Source organism: Ochlerotatus camptorhynchus, unplaced genomic scaffold (assembly GCF_037179485.1).
Source record: "Ochlerotatus camptorhynchus isolate MF236.1 unplaced genomic scaffold, CSIRO-AGI_Acam_v1.1 ptg000658l, whole genome shotgun sequence".
Lineage (NCBI taxonomy): Eukaryota > Metazoa > Arthropoda > Insecta > Diptera > Culicidae > Ochlerotatus > Ochlerotatus camptorhynchus.
In genome coordinates, this window is record NW_027041137.1 from 331,056 (window position 1) to 347,206 (window position 16,151).

General features: G+C 38.1%; 1 long non-coding RNA gene across 1 annotated transcript in view; it reads left to right on the top strand.

The window, feature by feature from the left end:
- Positions 1–245: 245 nt before the first annotated feature.
- Positions 246–16,151, top strand: part of LOC135714521 (uncharacterized) — a 32,765-nt gene continuing 16,859 nt past the window's right edge. Inside the window, exon 1 of the long non-coding RNA XR_010518844.1 lies at positions 246–1,096. This is a non-coding gene — a long non-coding RNA (uncharacterized LOC135714521). The remainder of the gene's footprint in view (positions 1,097–16,151) is intronic.

Genomic DNA, 16,151 nt, shown 5'->3' on the forward strand with positions numbered 1-16,151 from the left:
CGGACAACGAATAAGGCAACAGACGCTAATCGCACTTTAAGCTGATTGTAGTTGAGTACTAAGGTACACCTAAGTATGTAGTGGTCGAACCAGACAGTCGGTGGTTGTTTGGCTCGTTGTCGCCGATTGCCACCGCAAGCTGACTGAAGAGTGAGTGTGTTAGTAGCCTCCCTTGTCCGGTGGGTTCGGAGCTTTTCGAATCCACATTCATACTTCCATGCTTCAGTACGGTTTCGTGCGCGAAGGTGAAAATACCTGTTGGTAGTGGACTGAGCATTTCGCAGATTGCTCCTCCATCGTGCGCGAAGACACGCGTTTGATTGTTATATTGCATGTATCGCTACTTAATACTTTTTTTTCCGGCGTGTCACCTGACTCAATTGACGGTGGTTATTGTTATAATCAAACTTTCCTTTGACGGAAGATCCGTGAAGTTGTGAGTGAATTATTGATTTTACGTTCGTTGTTCGTTGTTACTACTCGCTGAAGGTGAAAGGTGGATTCCCCGAAACTCGTTTGCGAGGGAGCACCACAGTTCTGTTTTTTCGTGTGAGAAGGAAACACCGAGAAGAGTGTCAACTCTGCTCATCGCAGGAGGCCGCCGAAGTGGTTTATCAATAAATTTAATGAGCCAAAATCGAAACGAAGCAAGCGAAAAACGAATAAGAAACGAGTGCATTAATTCAGTGATGGGAAACAAAGAAGAACTCCATAGTGCATAAATTATCAATAAACGCCAAACGAATGCTAATCTGGTGATTATCCTCAAATTCCTCCAAATTGTCCCTAGTTACCGAACGACAAAAACAAGCCCAAAGTTGTCATTTTAGTGTTTGTGCATCGAAAAGTGGAATGATTTTATTGACCTCAAAAGAAGTGTAAACCGTTTTGGTCAATGGTGAATCAGTTTGGTCGGTGAAAGAGAAGAATTTTTATTACACTGAACCGACCACCGTTAGCCGAGTTAACCGTGGAGAGAAACAGATGCTGTAGGGTCTCCTCAAAAAAAAAAAAAACGACGAACAGTCGAACAAACAGTAGGTGGAAGCTTTCTCTGAGCAGCGCCAATGCAAAGCAACGGGAACTAACGCAGCAGGTAGGCAGGCGGCGTCGGCGGTTTTAATCTAAGCCTCGGAGCTAATCTTAAGTAAACAAAAAATGAACAACAGAATGATTCGTATTATAGAGCAGCTGGGAACGTTTGTGCTTCTTTTTTTGTTTTTATTTTTTTTGGTAGATTAATTAAAGCTTATTACCTCATCTATTTGCCTAATATTATTGCTGCACTTCAAAGTAAGCGTAGCTGCTTGCGAGCTTTGCAATGCTTGAATGCTTTTATTTGTGAAATCAAATATTTGTTTTTTTTTTCGACCTCACCACCACCACAATGATCGCAAACACGTGCCATCGGTACCAGATCGTTTGCTTATCTAGTTTATTGTGGGCGAAATAGAAGTTTGTTTACATTGATTTTCCGTCTGCGCCAGTGGGTACATGTAGACCACTTGAGTCGGAAATGCGCGATAGTGCAAGTCCGCGGAAGGCGAACTTATCCATATGGTTGTGTTTACCATTGGTCTGCTCGGCGACAAAATAGGAACTGTTTGAAGAATGCATTGTAGGCACGTGACAAAAACAGACCATACAAAAAATAGCTTCTTGCGTCAGATTATTTGGAAACCGCAGCTTTCAAAGCATGTAGTAGTACTGTAAAACCCTTAGTTACCATAAATTGTATGGTTCAAAACAGTATATTCTATTGTAATTTAATTTTCATTAACTTTTAGCTTTATGGTTGTGATCAGTAGGCATTGTAACTCTAAGTTGTATTGTATTTCTATTATATTTTTTAATACAAATAAGTGGTGGGGGTGACCCCGGCGTAGTGGTTCAGACCTCTCACGCCAATGTCATGAGTTGAAATCTCACCCCGGGAAAGTCACGAATGACCTAAGAGCGTTAAAGTGACCATAATAAAAAATAGGAATCAGAGCAAATTTCCTAAGATGTTTCAGTTTTAGCTTTTTGAGACACTTTTGCGATGACTTATTATCATACGTCATTTAGGCAAATAAGAGCTCTTATAATCACTAGCAACTTTCTCCATTATACTAATGGGTAAACATGACTAGGGTAGGTGTTCCAGTAATAAATGTGTACCTATAGTTGCGGTATGGAGTTCGTGCCGGAATTTTTCATCGGTAGCTCTCCTAAAATAAAGCATATTTGCATATTTCAATCTTAAAATATGCCCAAAAGTGACGGAAAATAATTAATTTTCCTTAAGATTTTCAGTCCTTTGCACCTATAGTTGCGGTAGTGTTCCTATAATAGTGGAACCCATGAGAAACCAACGCATTCCACTATTATAGGAACCAAAGTTAGCAACTACCACAACTACTGGAACAGTGTTCCTATTAATGGAGGACGAGTTTTCTAAAATTGTATGCAATTATATTACAAAGTAATATTTTTCTATCAAAATAAAGGTTGAAAACTATACATTGACGAACCTTAATGGGCAAAGCTTGATATTCGGCCGAATACTATGGTGGCCGAATATTCGCTGCATCACTAGTTGTGAGTTTAGAAAGTTCAGAAAAATTGGAACCATATCTTTTTGATCAATAATTGTCCCTATTGGTCACTTTTTCATTGTTTTGAAGTCACTATTTTTTTGTTATTTTAGTCACTAAAGTCTACCAGCCCTGTTTTGTTTGACAGTAGTAGCAGTTGCAAATTAGTATAAGCTTGAATAAGCACACAATTGCGTGAAGAATTTCCCTACCACAAACGGTTGACAATCATCCGATTGTTAAATAAATCCCAATAAGGGGAAAATCTACGGACATTCTAAAGATTGCTCAATCTATTTCAGACATTCCGAACAGTTTTGCAAATCTGAGAGAAATTCCATGGGAATCAAATAACATTGAATTTTTTGAACGAGCTTTTAATAGCAATTAAAAAAATCTGGTAGCATTCTTAGAGGATTTTTCGATGATTTATAGGGGTATTTTGAAAACAAACTAAATGGAGTTCTGATAAGAAACTCATGAAGAGAATTGCAAGCACATTTTAAAGATATTTTCAAGAGAATTATGGAAGGAAATTTTCCGAGAAATTTGTGTGGTCATATTCAAGGGAATTCTGAGAATAATTCGAATAGGGTTTTTGATCTAATTTCCGTCCTACTAAGGACATGCCGCACTTTACCACGCTTTTTGGAAAGCGTTTGAACAAAACATGGAATGTTTTCATCAAAGATAACTTCTAAATTTATCCACCTCTCCGTACGTACCGTTGGATTTGGTAAAGAGTCAAACAATGTTGAGATATTATTAAAAATCTAACACTGCTTCTTGTGTGTGTGTATTCAATCTAACCCCCACTGGCCGGCAGTGGTATTATGGAAGAAATTTGCTTACAACAATCCTTGATGTAATAATTTAAAGCAAGTTTAGTCCGGGAGTTAGAAAGCGATAGCTCTACTGCAGATTTAGCAACCCATTTCAGAATGCCTGGTAATTCACGTCCATTCCGAGGTTACTTTCACATACAATAAGCCCCGCATGTAAACACTACCGTTATCATATGAATAATGGTACTGCAAACACACTTCCAGATTTCGAAATGTGATGTTTCGAAATCTGGCGCGTATTTAGTAATATATGGAAATGTGCATTTATGATTGATTATAAATCAGATGGATCTCACCAAATTCTGCCTCCGAAAAGGACCGGTTTGTTCACTCGCGGTAATCGAAAAAATCTTCCGCGTTGTTTTTACAACCCAACACGACATTTTGAATCACATTCGAAGTTTTTCATTTGCACCGAATTTTTGCTTGACACCTCATTTGCGTGCATCCTCCGGAAGGCAGCACGCCAGCACCAAGAAAAAAAATGCGCCGTAAAACTATGCTGGGGAGGGAGGCAAAGCACCAATAACAAGCGAAATGAAAAACCGACCGACGCGACACCACAGCAACACAGCTACTCGAAACAAATTCTTGTCCCAGATTTTTCACGTTAATTACAATATCACTAAAAAACCTCTTAAGACGTGATAGATCTTAATTTACACTTATCCACACGCGAGAACTAATATTTTTTTGATTTGGTACAATTAAAAAATATGCGAAAAACAGATGAAATCAGCGCCAGCGAAAACAAAACCAACCGTTCGCGGGCAGAGCCTACTGCGTTTTTTTTTTTCAAAAAATCTAACACTGCTTCTTGCTTCTAAATTCGTCCTACGCGTTTCAATTCCGTCCAAACGCATTGAAACGCCATTAGATTTTCTTCGTCCTACGGATAAACGGAGAAAAAGGGATGCGCTAGGAGCGCTTGTTTTGTTTTGAGAACAATGAACGTAAATATGCATACAATGCGCTCTAATAGGATTTATGTCGTAGCTAATGAACTAACGCATCGGAACAAACGTATTATTGTTTTGTGCATGGTGAAATCATTGATATTATTGATGATTTCTGCTCGATAGAACGGAAATGGGCGATTACGACGAAGTAGCGCTCTTCCCTATAATTTATTTCTTTATTATTATTATTATTGTCCATCTGACTTGATAGTCTCAATGAAACACTTAAATCTAAATGTAGTCACTCATCAAAAATTAAAAATTAGCCGACAGCAAACGATAACGAAACCTGGAGGCATTGAAGTCAAAGTCAAATAGGTCAGAGGCTTCGTTGAATTGATGAATCATGGCGACAAAGGAACTGTTTGCAGCATAGTTGGTTGCATGTACTACTTCATGTAGCAACGTTCTCGGATGGAGTGTTCGGGCAGGAGCATACAGATTAATTTTGGCCAGTAACTCAAGAACATCATATTCTGCGAGCAAAATTTTAGCAACAAAGACGACCTGCGATATGTTTCGTCGCTTAGCAAGAGTATCCAAACCCAGTAAACGACAGCGGTCAGCACACGGTGGTAAATTCATCGGGTCACTCCATGGAAGATAGCGTAGTGCGTATCTGACGAATTTGTGTTGAACAGCTTTAAATCGTCCACTCCATACTGCTTGGTAGGGATTCCAGACAATACACGCGAATTTCAGTAGTGAGCATACAAATGAACAGTAAAGGGCTTTAAAACACAGAGAATCACGAAATTCCTTAGATATCTTGAACATGAATCCAAGTTGACGATTAGCTTTGTCGATCGTGGTTGAGAAGTGGCGAGTGTATGTGAGATTTTCATCCAACATGACACCGAGGTCTTTAACGTGATCGACACGTTGAACTGCAGTCCCAGCAACGTTATAATCAAACAAAACGGCAGTCCTAGTTCGACGGAAACTAATTACGCAGCACTTTGAGACGCACAGGACCATAAAATAACGTTCACACCAATCATTAAAGATTTTAAGAAAGTTTTGTAGTTCTAAACAGTCGGCATAGTCTCGAACGACTAGATAAATCTTCAAGTCATCGGCAAAAAACAATTTACCTCCACGTAGTAAAATAAACGTTACATCGTTCACAAATAAAGAGAGAGCAGTGGTCCCAAAGTGCTACCCTGTGAAACTCCTGATCTGTTCGAGAAACAGTCCGATGAGTAGTTTCCGATGCATACAGTAACTTTACGTTGCACGAGGTACGATCTAAGCCAGCTGCAGAAGGAAACAGAACATCCAATTTTTTCAAGCTTTGCTAGCAGAACGCCGTGCACAACTCTATCAAACGCAGCTTTAAGATTAGTGTAGATGGCATCCACTTGAAGTTTCTTGCATACATTTTCCATACAGAACGACGTAAAGCTGACGAGATTAGTTTTCACGGAGCGGCCAGGAAAGAAACCAAATGAATCAATTTGAGACAATACTTCAAAAAAGTTGAGGAGAAATTGGAAGAAGGCTCAGAAAGTCATAGCATGCTTCAAAGACAGTTCTGAAATGAACTTCAAGCGAATTTCTAAAGAGTGCTCCAAAGTAATTCGGAAGAGTTTGCCAACACAATTCTAAGGAATATCCCATGAGAATTTTATACATGATTCAGAATTACGAAGGCAAGCTGAAATCTTTATCGGTACCTCTAAAATAATGCTAAGTTTATTCATCAAAATCCTTCAAAACGAAAAAAAAAAACGGAAGATTCGAAATATGTCTTAACTAAGAGGCAGGCATATCAAGAAGACTATAGCATGCAAAAATGACATAGAAAAAATCGTTTTAATGAATAAACAAAATTGCAAAAATTGTCTGGGGTAATATTGACCTCCAAGATACACACTCAGAAATTATTACCGACTTCGGTAATTTTTACCGAACTTTCAACAGCTGAACTGTTCGGTAAAATCAGGCATTTTAATTCATTAGATTTAAGGCTCCAAAACAAGGTAAACTTCGCTATAACAGCAAAGCTCGAATGTGTAAACAAGGCTTACAGTATTTTCAAATTAATATTAAGTGAAACAGCTTTTGAAATGAGGATCAAACTTTTACCGAAAGTTCAGCAGTTGAAAGTTCGGTAAAAATTACCGAAGTTGGTAATAGTTTCTAAGTGTGTACAGACCCCAAGATACAGACAAAGGGTTAATTGATTTTTTGTGAGAATTAATAAAAATATCATCACAGTTGACAAACAGGAGTTTTCTGCTGATGGGGCAAAAATGGATTACCAATTAGGATCCCAAATTTTTCTTTTCCCTCATTTGTTTTCCGTACTGAGTACCAATACTACCGACGCCAAGGAGGCAGCTCCCACTCCCACACCTGGACCCTACCTATCGACCTCATGGACCAATGGCTTTACTTTCCTTCCGAAGGACGGCGTGTTCAGAGATTTGCCTCAGAAAATCCCGGCGGTGCCGACTGGGATTGAACCCAGGCCTTTTGGGGTGATAGACAATCATGGTTACCACTACACCACCGGCGCCGATTATATCCCATTATTTTGTTCAGGGCAGTGATTTGCAGACTGTGCTCAACGAAGTGAAGAGCACGACATTTCAAAAAATGTTTCAAGGTTTTCGATTGTTGAATGTTTTTTGCAAATCTTGAATCTTTGGTTAGGATGGGTATTTTCTAAACTATTAAATTTTTAAAATTGTTAAATTGCTGAACCACTTTTATTTTTAGTTTTTGTTTTTTGTCAATTTCAAAAATGTTTGTGCTTAGTTATTATAATTTTTCATAAATCTTGGATTTAAAATAAGAAAATCTAAGCCTTAAGTCATCATAGCTAGAAATCTAAGATTCTTTTCAAAGTCTTTGATCTTAAAAAAAATACTAAGCCCCAAAATCTAGAAAATTAGGCTCAGTCCTTGAGTACAGGTCGGATTCGATTATCCGCAGTTAACCCGCTTCACTATCATTGTCGATTCCTCGCAATCAATATCATTCAAATCAATATTGCTAAAAGATTGAAGATTTATCTGTTCCATGGTGTAAGTTAATGGTCGTTTGCAAGAAATCAGCGATGGAGTTGAGAAGTTACACGCCAAATGACGAATCGGAAAAACTCGACCTTCTCCTCATTCATATTTACAAAAATTCGGCCAAAGTTGCAGAGACAAATAAAGTCTTTCTGGGATAAATCTACATTGTATTCTTGTTTTTGTAATGTTGAGTAAAAATTCAAAAATAGTGTTAAAAACTCAAATATCTCAACAAAAAAAATCCTATTTTTTTTGTTATTAAAAGAAAATCTTATTAAAAAAAAAACACTGCTCCAAAAATATATTTTGGAATATTTGAAACCATGGACACTTGAAAATTGACAAAAATCGTTTAACAAAAACTTTTGCGTGAAGTGAAGAACTTTTAGTTAAATATTTAAAAATTTAGCTAGGATGCTTTTGAATGTAATTTCTACACAGGAAACAATATAAGAGACATTTTAAACCGTTATTCGTGCCAAAATTACATGAAAAGCTTGTTAACAAGAAGTTTACAAATATGACCAAAAGTTGACGTATCGTTAGCATTTTTCATGTCCTTTATTAAAAAATAAATAAATTATAAATATTGAAAATATACTTTTTGAGATAATTCAGTTTGTAACACTTTTTTGAATTGTTACTCAAAATAACAAAAAAATACCATGTATATTTTCCTCAGAATAATTTTACTTTTCTAAACAACTTTGTCTCAGACGTCATTCCGATCAGAAGTGACGTTTTGGGGCTACAATTCAGTGTCAACATTACAAAGAGGCGTAAACCATGGCCCACTTACACGGGAAAAAATCCGATCTCCGAAATGAGAAAAATGACTCATGATTTCATGATGTTATGAAAATACACCATGAATAATATTCATGATATCATGAGCAACTTTTGCGTAACGCAGGAAACATTCCCAAAATCATGAATCATCCGAGTTGAAATCATGAGCTAAATTCATGGGTTTAACTTTTAACCAAAAAATGTAAAACGAATAAAATAAAGCATCAGACTGGATTCGAACGAAGAACCTTGAGATCATTAAATCCATACTTTGACCACTAGACTATCAGTACTTGTATAAGATGGAAGACAAAAGGCGTATAAGAGATACATATGTAGTGTGGTTTATGAACACGGTTTGCCAAGTACGTGTAACGCCTTGATTCCACTGCATTACGAAATCATGAATTTCCATGACGAAATCATGAATCATTGTTATGATTTTATGGGATGGCAAGTTTTTTCAATTCATGATTTTTTATTCATGAAAATGGAATCGGATTTGTTTCCGTGTAGTAAAGGAACAAACTCTTTTGCTTATAACAGCGCTCCTAGTGGACGTTTTCGGAAGCTTTTGACATCTATTTGTTGACAACAACAATAACAATAACAGTGTATTTTTTCAGTTCATAAAACGCTCTTGTTTTGGAGACAGTCACCATGCAAGAGGAGCGTAGAAAAACAATCGTGCACGGTCACCTGGAAAATCCAGCGTGGTCCGCGTCCATGGTGGCTAAAGTATTTATTTTTCCTAGAAACACCGTATGGCGCGTGCTCAAAACGTACAGGGAAACCTTTACGACGAATCCGAAGCCTCAAAGAAAACGCCGGAGTAGAACTGCCAACCGTCAGCTCCATGGAAAGGTCGTGAGGTCCATCAAAAGCAACCCAGGTATGTCCGATCGCGATTTGAGTAAAATCGATCAGTCAATCAGAATACCGTAGCTAGAACCCGTGCTTGAAAGCTGTCTGACAACCTGCTGACCAAGTGACCAAGTCCGGTGGGTGCATACTTATGGACGATGAAACCTATCTAAAGGCCTTCGGACAGTTTGCAGGACCAACATTTTACAAGGCAAAGGCTCGAGGAGGTGTCCCTGGCATATTCAAATTCGCTCGCAAATATATGATCTGGCAGGGCATTTGCAGCTTCGGCCAAACGACAAAGGTTTTCGTCACTGAACCGCATCCCTAGTAGCACACTTGTCGCAAATCGGTGGTAGAAACTTCGATATGACTTATTTCAGCCACAAACAAGTTGCTGCAACTGATTGTGACAAAAGTGTGCTACTCGGGATGTCTCCAGAAGCGAATTCTGCCCTTCATCCAGTCACATCATGGTGTGGTGACATTTTGGCCAGATCTTGCGGGTTGTCACTACAGCCGGGGAGTCCAGTTTGTTCCGAAAACTCTCAATCCGCCCATTGATTGTCCCCAGTTTAGGCCCATTGAAAACTACTGGGCAATTATGAAGAGGAAACTGAAGGTAAAAGGTACAGTCATCCAAACGGCAGCTCAGATAAAAAAATTGGTCGGATAAAATCGCCAAAGCAGTGGACGAGACCGTTGTGCGCCGCTTGATGGGTCGTATTGAGGGAAAAGTTCGAGAATTCCTTCGAAACCGCGACGAATAATTCGTTTCGATTTTTTTTAATATAAGGAATAGTATGATCGTGAATAAAAGCTCTCACATAAAAATTAACGATACCAACTGGTGGAGAAATGTTTCCTCTACAAGCTAGCAAAGTTAATTTGGAGAAGTGAGCTTTTTTGCGAAAAATCAACGGTGAAAACCATTGTTTTAAAAAAAATTACGCTTCATTGTTATGTTAGCACTTAATTTATTGAAAAATGTTAAAGACGCCATTTTGGAAAAAAAAATTACAAGCCGCATTCTTGCAAAAATGTGAAAGATTGTCCATAACACATAATTATGCAAAGTGTCATGGAAATCGCAGAACGTGTTGTCTTATATTTGTATTTTTATCCTATTTGGCTTGGAACTGATCAATTGTAAAGTCAACTGCGGATAGTCGAGTCCGACCTGAACAGCATATTTCTTGACACAATATTTTTTTAGTAAACCAAACATCATGAACATTTAATCCGTTTCCCCCCAATCTCAAACCTCATAACCTGCGATTTTCCAATTTATCCTTTTTTTAAATTTATTTTATTTTTAACCTATCGCACTAAGATCTATCAAATACTTCGAAGTCTCACAATATTGATTTTGTTTGTATAATTTGTTTAAGTTCCAGAGTCTCATCACTGCAATTCAGTATTTGAGGTACCTGATGAACACCCCTTTCTTTTTATTTTGTAAGGTCTGGCATCAATTAACATGTTTTCTCGGAAACTTCAACATTTTTCTGAATATTAAAATAAAATACCAAAATATTGTCCTTGTTCTACAATATTAGCAATGTTCAAACAAATTAAATCCTAATTTTTTTTAAATTTTCCTTATTCCTGATTTTTAAATCCTGCAATCCGAAAAAAAAACTTTGGTCCAAAATTATCCGAACAAGAAACTTTGCAAATTATATTGAAAACCAGAATGTTGAAGGATTTTCGGTGTCCAGAATATTTAAATAAAATCCAGGATTTTTCTACTTCGATTTTGCGTAACAGTTACAAAGTCTAAAAATGCTGGAAACTTTCCTGGTAATAAAATCTTAGATTGCTCTGCTGCTGCTTTAGAATGTTAACTTGTTCCTATGAATCAAACATTTTGAAATGTTTCAGTATGATTTATCAAAAATTAATACCCTTAAATCAACAAAAAATTCCAAATTAAGGAACTTTTAAATTTAAATCAAATGTCTGGACATACATGTCTTGTAAATTTTATCAAGGTTTTTGATTTTATAATAGTTCTATAAAAAATCAAATATTGCAAAGTTTTGACGCTATCAGAAAGGTTTGCAATGGTTCGCCAATAATTTTCTTCTGGTATTATAGTTTAAAAATGCTCCTAGGGTAATAAAGCATGAAAACCCCTACTCTGAAGTCTCTGGGGGTGATTCTAAGAAGTTTCTTAAACCATTCGAAATAAGTCTAGTGATCGATTACAATGGACATAATAACAAAAATCAGGCACAGAAAATACTTCCAGATTCCAAGACACTCAAGAAAATAACCATGATCCAGGATCTAAAAAAAAAACATGTATGATAAAAAATAAGCAATGTCGTTTGGAGACTAAACTTGTAAAAGGATACCACTCAGTCAACTACGGTGAGTGAACTGAACAGATGTAACTCGTAATACTGTGCAACCTCAAGACACGTTAACTAAAGATATCAGCATATCAATCTGAAGACCACAGTGGGTACAGCCTAAACAATATAGCACCGCACATTTTCCCAGCGCCAATTTCACACGCACCATTCCGACAAATGTCCATTGCTCGCTTACAAGACCGACAACAAATTGATCCATCAACCACCATTGTAGTGTGGCTCATTCAGACAACGCAAAAACACACAAACAATTACAGCGAGATCAAATTTCGCAAGATAATGTCAACCCGTCGCGCCGGTCGGTCCACCATCTGTGTGTCAACTTAAAACACAATAACACTCCAATCACGGCTGGAGTGGTATTAGAGATCATCAGCCTCCGGCTCCACTGGGGCTCCGCAGGTGGCATTCTGTGCAAGATCCAAGAAATTAATTTACGCCGATTTATCTCCTTCGCCTAATTGTAACAGTCAGTCAGTCTGGTTGTTTGAGATGACGGAAAAACGCCCCATGGGAAGATTTCAATTGAGCCCAGAGTGTCACAATAGATAGTGGAATCCCACGTGTAAAACATATTCAAACGAGGATTATGTTCTGTTAGTATCATTTCTGGATTAAAAGCCTAAAATGCAACCATTCGATGAAATTATGGTCAGCAAACGTGTGCGATTGTTATGTAATGTGATATCCATGAAGACTAAAAGTTCGCTGGTATGAGTCTGCAGTTTATTGCAGAATGAAGTTCCAGACACGTTCTCGGTGTAACTTATGGTGCGGAGTAATGCGGAACTGTAGTCTCGCTTGACGGTGAATAACAACATTCCTCCTATCCATTATTGGAACTTACGTGTCATTGCATTTAATTAGTAATCTCTGTTTATGGTTTTTACGAGCCTATGAGCGAGGTGTCATCTGAGTGAATACGCAAAAAAGCCCATGTCGAAGCAGCTCGGGAAAAGAAGCCAATTCACTTTCAATTACACGTAATCGTATGTGAGTTACATCTTTTGGGCTTCATGTGGCGCACAAGAAGTAGGCACATATGCGCCAGCCCAGCCGTGCCGGTTGAACCGGATTTGGACAAGACTGGTCGAGTATTTTAGATCGATGGCAGGTTACCGACAGCTGTGTTGCGTTGGTCATCACCGGTGTTGGCTATTGATGAATCATAAATACAGAAGGATGATAAGAGTGAAGGCATGGCAATGTACAAAAATGACTGTTTGCATTTGATGTAAGGACAATATACAGTCATGAGTGGATATTTCGTTATTCACACATTGGTAGGTGAACTGTATCAAGAATTTTTATTTTACACTGGAGATGTCAGCCACCAACAAGAAGTTTTGGGCTGCCTATAAACCACGTACAACTGTCCCACTGCGGGGGTAATCTACCATACATATCGATGTTGAAACCAATGATTTTTTTATGACTCATCGTGCTCCAAAGTCGTATTTCAGCGACTGTGTTTGAATTTTTAGCAATCGTCAACGACCTAGTCACGTTCGCAAGAAAGCGCGTTTGCATACCGAATCAGAAGGTGTTGCTAAATTATGCAACTGTCTTTGATTTGCATCCGTTTCACTGCTAAAATGACCTTCACCAGTTTGAACTCCAAGGATTGACCACAGCCCGATGAATCATGCAGGATCGGTATGAGAGAAGTAAACTACATGCTCATGGAATTTCCCATTCACTAAAGTTAAACCTGAATTCCTCTAAAGTCCACGTTAATACAGCAAATTAAAGACAATCTATAAAAAAAATAAAACTAGCTCATGAGACCCCACGGGCAACCAAATCATCTCCTCAGCATGACATTCACAGCTGTACCCACCACAAAGCGTACGAAACTTGTTTTGGAATGATCTGCCGTACGATCTTGTTCCGTCAGTAGATCGAAGTAAAAGACACGCATTAATCATCGTTCGTCATTCCAAGTGCCGGGTGGAAAAAGCGCCCTCAAATAACAAGGTCGTAAAGAGTGGTGGACTCCTTGCTGTCCAATCCGATCCAATGTAGAAAGTGGGAGAAGCATCGTAAACACATGCTGTGGACTCTTGCAGAGCTTCGGGAGATGATTAGTCATCCCGCTACTGCTGCTGGACTTCTCGAGAGACTTTATGGAGAAGAATGAAAAGAAAGCAAATTGAACCTGTTTTCGCAAAGGTTGGTTCTGGTCTTCAGGGAAAGAAGCATGGCTCAAGTTGTGGAATTCTGTGCATTGCTTGGACATGAGTCATTACGAAGGCAAGAAGAAAAAGGCATAGGTGATCACTGTTCAATCACGTTGAACGATAAGATGATTAAAGAGAAAACACAATTGTCGATCTTAATTTTGCTCGATTTTATCAAGCTGAATGAAGAAAGTATTTCCAGCTGTTTTACCATATCTGCCAGTGGTGTAGTGGTAAGCGTGACTGCCTCTCACTCCATAGGACCTGGGTTCAATGCCAGTCGACCCCGGTAGCATTGGTCTCAGTACGGTAAACAAGACCGTCGGAAAATAAATCAACAACAACAAAAGTACAAAGTTCAAACAAATTCATGCTGGAATTCAATATAATTTCGCATTTGAATAAATAAGGGAAGAATGTCCGTTCGGCAGTGAAGCCTTCAAGGTCGCGTGATTTGTTCGTTCGTTCTTTGTCCACGCTACATAGCATACATATACCATGGAAACTAGTCAGTCAACTTTGAGCTGCTGCTCAAGTCGAGCGGTGGTAACTTTGCGGTGTGTTGGTTTAGCTGCTTGCGACAGCTACGCTCAATTGGCTGACGGTTCCAGACAGTTCTACTATATGGTCTTTGTTATGATTTGCACAGATACCACGAGGCATTTGCATTCCGAAGCATAGTGCTAGTAATATGAACGAACAAGCATTACGTTCCGGCAGTGCAGTTGTGGAATACTTCTGGCATTGCAGTTTATTTTTTATGATTGAAATGAGTGTTGAGCACTGAGATCTGTTTTGAGCAAGTCACTTCACTTAAGTTGCCATTTAAATCATTTTAATCACCACATGTCACTCGAATCGCAGGTAACCCCCAGTGTTGTTGACATTCTACACATTTTCACGTAGAACTACGTCTTTTGGGAACAATCCCCACTCTTACCTGATTGCAAGGACGTGGCCGGCGTCGTTATCTACCTTTAATATACGGAGTCACTGAAACTTGTACAATTAGAATGGTCGGTCACTACCAACCCCATTCAATTGTTTCTTTTTGCATTTTTACTCATTCTGATCAAGCACGGAGTAGCAACCATTGATATGTGCAGTCATTCTAAGGTAAGCTAAGCTAGAACTATATCTTTCGGGAACGTACTGGATTTTCAACTGAAGAAATCTTGACAAACTTTAAATGCTTTTTATAATTTGGTTAATAATGGAGGAATTTTGATTAATCGCAGCAAAATCTTGTTAGATTTTTTGGCAAGCACTGCACACGAATCCAGTCAGTAATGTTTAGCTGGAAAATTCGAAAATGAGAAAATTTATTCCGAACTTGTACAGACTTAGTTCTGTTAGTCCCATTTAATGATAGAAAATGCAATTTTTCGATTTAATTGATTCCTTACGGATAACGTTCATTTGAATTTTAACCGACTTTTTCAGCAAAAAATACTGACTCCTGTAAAATAATCTAATGTATCATAACAAATTTCATGGTAAAATTTCACCAACAACTTACTTACTTTCAGCTAACGGAAACATGTTTACTTTTCACTTTGGCATTAAAATATTTTGACACGGTCTTTAAAAAAACTTTCAAGATCCCGAGTTAGGAAAAACAAAATCAAAACCATTGGACCAAACCAAAATATCGAACATTATTCAATAAACCATGATTCCGGGCATAATACAAAATTCAGGACACAAATAATAACCATAACCTGGAACTGAGATAATTTTTCAAGACGAACTTAGTGAAACTAACGAGTTTCAAATATATCTTTGATTTTCCCGTAAACAAATCATTCATACGTTCTAATCTAAGCTAATCTAACACCAATACAGCCAGTTCATGAAAGTATCCTGGAAAATGATAGATATAGGGGAAATGGCTCTAATGTTGGCCTATGGATCTAAGATTGGGCCCATCGCTAAAAATCTGCTATTTATCAATTTTATCTAGATTAACGCGTCATTGGGACGGTACTAATGGATATTTTTGGCTACTATTGAAAATTTAGTCGATTGCTGAATTTGAACTATATGGGCCCAAATTAGGGACACTTAGGCCGACATTACATACATTTCCCCTACCTCCATCCTTTTTCAGAGATGCGCAAAATATATCAAAACGGCCAGGCCTACTGTGCAGCATTTTAGGGGCAAGATGATTCAGAAGCATCGGGCCTGTTTAAATCAAAGATTTAAACACGATGCTTCAGATTCCAATAAATTTATGAAACGTGGACATCTCGTACCGATTGGTCGTTGGGAGCATCTAATCTAAAAAATTAAATGATGCTCCATTTCCTCGAGTGGTTGGGACATGAGCACTAGCTCTTGTATTAGCCCTATATGGCTGATGATTATGGCACCATTACGCGCTTTCTGAAAAGAAAAAAAATGGAATAAAAGGCCGTAAGAGAAAGGAAAAGGCGGAAAGAACCCAAGTTCTATCTTCCCTTGCGTAAAAACTGAAAAACAGGTCTCTAATCAATCTACAGGATTAGTTCGCTAAAACTCACAATGACTCG